The sequence below is a fragment of the Triturus cristatus genome, unplaced genomic scaffold, assembly GCF_964204655.1.
Source record: "Triturus cristatus unplaced genomic scaffold, aTriCri1.1 SCAFFOLD_344, whole genome shotgun sequence".
NCBI lineage: Eukaryota > Metazoa > Chordata > Amphibia > Caudata > Salamandridae > Triturus > Triturus cristatus.
Genome location: NW_028188227.1, coordinates 417506 through 422807, shown reverse-complemented (window position 1 = coordinate 422807; position 5302 = coordinate 417506).

Sequence of the window (5302 nt, the reverse complement as noted above, 5' to 3'; positions counted from 1 at the left end):
ACCCAGCTGGAGGGGTGGCTGATCTAGGCCAGCGCAGTGGGTCGTGGGCATGACACACAGGGATGTGTGCCATGTCAATGCTTTACTTTGTTCTGCACCAAGACATGCAGCCTGCAAAAGCAGTGTGTGTGTTAAAAGGTGCAGGGCCTCTAAGGGTGGCACAATAAGTGCTGCAGCCCTTAGGAGCCTTCCCTGGTCACAGTGCCCTGGGTGCCTGTGGGACCATTTACCAGGGGCCCACCTGTGGCCAGGGATGCCAATTGGGTTTAGGCTTCAATGCAGTTTTAGGAAAGGAACATAGGCCCTGGGTCCCTGATTAGCAGGAGCCCAGGGCACACTCAGTCAAAGAACATCAGCAATTCAGCAAAAAGTGGGGGCATACTATGTAGAAAGAGGGCACTTTCTCACAATACCAACCATACAGCAACTTATGTGGTAAAATATAATTAATGAAAAGTGTGAATGAAGGAAACCAATGTATTTCTGTGATGTGCACAGCATCCCAAGTTTAGTAACAGTAATTATTTGTACACCTTTAAATTTGAAGTTTCCCATACTATCATGTGATTCAGAGGGTATTTTAAAAAATATCTTAATTCGTTCAGACTGGCTTACATTTGGAAACCTAAAATGCAGAGAAATTCAATTGGTAATAACAAATGTTCTGCTATTCTGTGTTCCAACATGTGCCTAGCATCACAATTTGAAATACCCCAAAACATGACCTGGGAACATCACATTTCATTCAGCAAAATCAATGCTTTTTCTACAATGTGGGCAAGTGCAGAACCTGGGTCCTAGCTCAGTTGTCACCCACGAAAACCTACCAAACCCCTTTAATCTCTGCAAATCCCTGCAATGAAGCGGCACTTGAAAAACCGCCTGAATAGAGGATGAACACAAACCAATCACCCTTGCCAAGCTCCTCAGAGTAACTTTCTCCTTCCTCAACATCCCTTTAACTTCTGACTTTATCTTTACCACTTTTTTCTCTGGTAAACCTAATGTCTTCATCACCGTGTCTATCACAAAACCTAAAAAGTCAAAACATTGACTTGGCTTCAATACCGACTTCTCCTTGTTGATCAAGAAACCTAATTCCTACAAAAGATCCAAAGTCAGAAGTAACTGTTTCTCCAATTCTTCTTGACTTTGCGACAATATTAAAAAGTTGTTTAAATACATTATCATACGCACATCTCTCACTCTCAGAAATTTTGCCACAAGTCTCAAAACCTTTGTAAAACACCATGGTGCCGAAGCCAAATCAAATGGTAGGGAAGTAAACTGGTAAAGCTCTTCCAATCTTCTGAGCTGAAGAAATCTGCAGCTCTCCTCCGCAACAGGAATTGTGAAATACGCATTCTTCAGGTCTAATTTCACCAACCAATATTTCTCCTGAAGAATGTCCCTCAACAGATGGATGCCCTCCATCTTGAAATGTCTGTACACAACAAACTGATTTATCCGTCTCAAATTTATCACGGGTCTTCAACATTTTTCCTTCTTCTTTACCCAAAAAATAGTACTTACAAAACCTCGATTTTCAACTGAATCAGCATCTCCTCGAACTCGATAATATATACTTTTATAGTTTGTAAAACCCAATTGTCCTTGATTATACTCTCCCAATATACCACAAACCATTTCAATCTCCCCCCTACCTCGTAAAGGATAGAACCAAAATTGTTCTACCTACTCACCTTGAGCTCCTTGAGAGAACTGCGCATGACCTCTTGCTTGGTGCATCCTTCCTGATATTCCTCGCTGACTGGAAATCCCTGAACGCAGCACATCCCTGCGACTGGTATTGAGCCCTTCCGAAAGACCGGCCGGGGAAACGGGCCCTTGCCCCAGCCCTGTCAAAAACACCTCTTCCACAGACCTTCTTTAACAAAGATTGGGCCTTTTCCAAACTGGTGAAAGAGGAAACATATTTTCCCATCCTTTTCACCAGTCCCTCTCCAAATAAATAACCCTTTGGGTCCTCAGAGGATTCTTTTTTTGCAAATTCCCCTACTTTAGGACTTGCTCTCATAAGAATCGCCTTTCTTCCGATATTGCTGCATTTGCATTTCCTAAAAGACATAAAGCCCTTTGCGACCATCCCCTCAAGAGCTCAATATCAACCTGGAAATATTTCATCTTTGCCTCTTCAGCCATGTCCATAATGCGTGCCTGTGAGAAGTTGGCCTGGTATATGCTGTCCACTAATTAAAGTGGGCACCTTGCACCAGTCCAAACGACTCTTATGATGTATGAGGTCAAAGGTAACCTTTGGAAAGCTATCCTAGTGGTTGCAGTGGAGAGCAGCCTTCAGGCTAAATCTTGAAAGAATGTAAAGCAACTTGTTTTACCAGAATATCACCTCCAATATTGACTAAATGAAAGGAGAACCACACAGTAGTTATATAAAAATATGTATTTATTAATATAACACTCTCTACTATCCTCTACACGAGGATAGAACACAAAGCACACAATACGATATCAATAGAACAGTTGCAAGTAGCACAATACACAGTGGGCTCCAGGGGGAGACCAAACCATATACTGAAATAGTGGTATAACAGTCACGACTGAGATCAAGACAAGGTCGGGAGCACGTAGAATCGCTGGGACCCCAAGGAACCACCCAAGGTGAGTAGACAGGGATCCCACGGAGGCCGGGTACAGTGTTGGAACATGACCGCAGGCTCCGTACAATTCTAAGGGAAAGTCGTGGTTACACGTTTGAAGTTTAAGGACCCTTCTAGGAGGACTTTGAGCAAACCCTTTGGAACTTAAGAGTGTGAAGAGCCACCCACCCATCGATACCGAAGTACCCGAGTTACCTATCCCAGAGAAGCTGGGTGCATAGGTCTGAAGTGGTGTCGGAAACCGCTGTTGTTCTCAATAGAAGGCTGCGAAGAAGAACTGCTGCCATAAAGGTGAAGAGGGTCCGGTGGAATCCAAGCCTGGATTTGGGAAGGAAGAAACCTGAAAGCAGAGGGGACAGAGTCTGGGTCACTTCAGAGTAATCAGGGGCTCGGTAGACGAATGTCCATCGATGTCGGGTGCTTCAGGTGCGAAGAAGGGATGCTTGACACTCCAGCCACGAGGACCAGGAGACATTGATGACTACCAAGAGCTGAAGGTGAGCGGTCCCATGAAGGATGTCGAGTGCCGAGGGGCCGGTGTCCGGGTGGAGCACCAACAAGCCTTGGCAGAAGCAACCCATGAAGGGAGGTCGAACAGGTTACGGTGTGGACCAGCAAGGTCCAGGAGACTCACCAAGCAATGGGGAGTCAGGGCACACCTGGGGCAACCAGGAAACCCCAACAGAAATCAAGATGACCCTCTGAGAGACCCACAGGCTGAAGGACCAGTAGTCGTGAGGGGACCTCAAGCAAGATTGCAAAGTACCAAACCACGGAGCACTCGGTGAGAAGAGGTCGGAGTTCTTTGGTGCAAATACTGCTCCAGGTCAGGACTACACGAAGTCCAATGAACAAGCTTGGGAATTGCCAACAAGCATCTGCAACTGCATATGGATGCGGTGCACAGGGGTTTGGGTTATGCAGTCTCCACGAGGGATAGTGGCCTTTAACTTGCTGAGAGGGCAGATCAACCTTGAGGATCTTTGAAAACCCACCTCCTGTGTTGCTGATATCTTCGGAGTCTGCGGGAGCTTAGGAGCAGCAGACCGGTCAGTTGCATTATGGTACCTGCTAGTTCAGGGGAGTGACTCCTTCACTCCAAGGGAGATTCTTCAGTTGTCCTTAGTGCACCACAGGTCCTGCATGGAGCCTGTATGGAGCAAGGGCACAGACAAAGCTTTGGACGGAAAGAGAGACAAAGTCAGCCCCAGTCGATGTCCAAAGTGTCCAGACGGTCGAAGGTCAGTGGTTTCCTCTTGTAGAATCTTGTCCACGTAAAATCTAAAGTCTTACAGCCAAGTAAGGCCTTATGTACCAACAGAGAGGGTTGGACATATTTGGGGGTACCTCCTAGGAGAGGGTCAGGACAGAGGGGTGGTTACACCCAAGTCTTTTGTCCAGTTTTGCGCCAAAGCAGGAGCCAATGGCTCCCAGAACTGGTTTGAGCTAAACTATGCACACGGACACCAAATATGCCCCTAGTGCAGACTTTCAGGCACTCTCAGAGTGCACCCACCCAGCCCCAATACACTAAACCCTGTCTGGGAGGTGGTCACACCTCCTGTGACAGGATGCCTATGGTGCTACCTTCCTCTGCTCTAGCTTGGCTCAGCAGCAGGAAGGCAGAAATGTGTCTCTGGTCGGCAGCATCCATTTTGTGCTGTCCGGGTGGAGAAGGCTTGCACCGGTTAGACCAGTGACCCCACAAAGCTCGCTTTTGAAGGGTGAAATCATACCTCCCACACGGTTACCACTGTGGAGGTATGATTCCAAGGTGTTTGATACCCAACACGATATGTTTCTATGCAGCCGTTTTCGAGATAGCATTTACCACGAGGTTATAATGCACCTCTACCTATATGTCCGTCTGAGTCACAGACAAACCGGGAGAATGGTGTCCGAAGGCTGCGGTGGGGCTCTGGTCATGCAGGGGCACCTTCTCACTAAAAACCCAGCACCCTGCCTTCAGGATTGTTAAGGCCTGCTATAAGGGTGACGTATAAGTTTTAACTGTAGTGACCTGTAGATCTAGTGAACCTATATTTAAAGTAAGTGGTGCAAGCACCATCTTACACAGGCTGCTGTAGCAGAACTGGAGTTCCATTTTGCATGGCCTCTCATGTGTGGCATAATACATGCCTCAGCCCATGAGAGGCCTCTGGGCTACCTATGCCTTGGGTACATGTGTACCATATACTAGGGACTGATAAGGGTAACCCAGTATTCAACCTGGAGTGTACCAAAGTACATGCATGACAATTTAAGGGAGAAAGCTGATAGAGTGGGGTCCTGATTAGCAGGATCCCAGTCAGACTAGTCAAAAACAGTAACGCATCAAGCAAAAAGTGGGGGTATCCATCAGAAGCAGATCCTACTTTCCTACAGCGCCAAAGGACCTAACACGACCAATAAGCGATCTTGGAACTGCGTAAGAGCCCTTTCCAATCCTTTCCTCGGGTCGCACTTCAATTTTACAGAAAGCTGACCAAATCCGGCTCTAGATCCGGAGTCATGCAAACGTTACTATCCACGACAGGGCGAGAGCATTCTGCCTTCGTAACTGCCCTAGCCTCCTTTTCCAAAGGCCTCCTAACCCAAAGCCTAATGAAACTTGTCACATGAGGCAGCGGCCACCACCCGCACTTCTAGGTTGACGGATCATC